Source organism: Arachis ipaensis, chromosome B05 (assembly GCF_000816755.2).
Source record: "Arachis ipaensis cultivar K30076 chromosome B05, Araip1.1, whole genome shotgun sequence".
NCBI classification, from domain to species: Eukaryota; Viridiplantae; Streptophyta; class Magnoliopsida; order Fabales; family Fabaceae; genus Arachis; species Arachis ipaensis.
Genome location: NC_029789.2, coordinates 8,241,449 through 8,243,296, shown reverse-complemented (window position 1 = coordinate 8,243,296; position 1,848 = coordinate 8,241,449).

The following is a 1,848-nucleotide window of genomic DNA, read 5'->3' as shown; positions in this document are numbered from 1 at the left end:
ACATTTCATTAAGAATAAATTGGATATATGGTGGACAAGAAAATCTCACATACACTTATTTATTTATTATTATTATTATTTTGGGAAAATATAGTGAGTACAACTAAGTATATGTTTGGTTTAACCTTTGTAAATTGGAGTTGAATTCAACTTGATTAAAATTGAATTTTTTTTAAACATAGTTTATGTTTGAATATTTTGATTCAAAAGTAATTATAATTGATAAAATATTTTTGGATAATAATGACAAAAATTATTTTTAGATGTGAAATTACTAAAAGAGTAAAGATATAATTGATAAAATATTGTTTGAATAATAATGTTCAAAATCACTTTTAGATATGAAATTACGAAAAATATAAAAATTAGATTAAATTTTTATAATATTATTATTTTAACAATTTTTATATTACATACTTTTAAATTATAATATATTAATATTATATAAAATATTATCTTAAATAGATTATATACATATTATAATAAATTACACATAATATTAGATATATATACACATAATTGACAATGTCTAATAATCATGAACAATAATGATAAATGCCAAACAAGTTTATAAAATTAAACAAAAAGTAACAATAAGAGCATAAAATACAAAAGTGCACTACAACATAAGAATATAAATATAACACTAATTTAATGAAGATGGAAGGTGAAATAAAATGAAGATGGATGATAAAAAAGGTAAAGAATGATAATTGTGGAACAAAATGAAGATAGTTGTGTATGTAGAAAAGACGAGCAAAGTGAAGAAAAATAATTGAGAAAATAAATCTTTCAATCAATTCTTAATGGTAAGAATTGAAAGCAAAAGTAAAAAAATATTGCTTCAAATAAACCAGGGCAAGATTCCACCAAAGTCATGACACATAATAGTTACTCAAATGAGGATATTACTATGTAAATGACATCAATATAATACCATGACCCTCCATTAACAGCACCATTTCCATGCATGTGATCCTAATACATCTCCGTTAAGTCTGGGGTGTAGTCGAACATTTGACTTCGTTCTTCTCCCAACAAATCTTGCCAAAGCATGACGTTTCTTAGTTATGAACCGAATCACGTTATACTGCATCTCTCATGGGAAAAAAAGACCAACAATACAATGCCACAATATGCATTATGCATCAAGGCTGAGTATCAACAAATGACAAATTGCTCGTCTAAAAAGTTGGTTCATATCTCACATTGGGTTTGGGCAACGTGTCCTCCTATGATCGGTAATTCCGCATGTGCTAAATTTCCACCTCTTAACACCACAAGTACCCAGGGGATCGTTGCCTCGCCCAGTCCCTTTTGTCCGAACCGCAATTGGGTCCCTTACCCCTCACTCATCTGCATGTTCAACAGAGCCCGCATAAGACATTAGAAAAGTTAAATAAATTAAACTCACAACAACTAATATAACACCTTCTACCAGTGTTATTATTATTATTATTATTATTTTGCAATGCGTCACAAATTCCATCATCTAGCAATAACTTTATTGAACGCCTTACCTTTGTGTCAACCATATATAATAACATCAACATTTCAAACAACACACTTGCTAGACACTGATTATCCTACAAAACTTTGAAATCCTGCAACCAACAATGTACAAAAAAAAATCAATGTATAACAATGCCGAGTTTTTATTGTCTCAATCTCCAACAACGATCAACTTAAGATTCTCTTCTAACCACGCCATCAAGTTAGCACTATTAAAAGTCTACATAAATTAGATTATCTGTTTGAAGCCACATAGTCATCAATGTGTCTCAAAAAAGCAAATGTTAAAGCTTACTAGGAAAATATCTACAGATTTTATATAATAATATATTATAT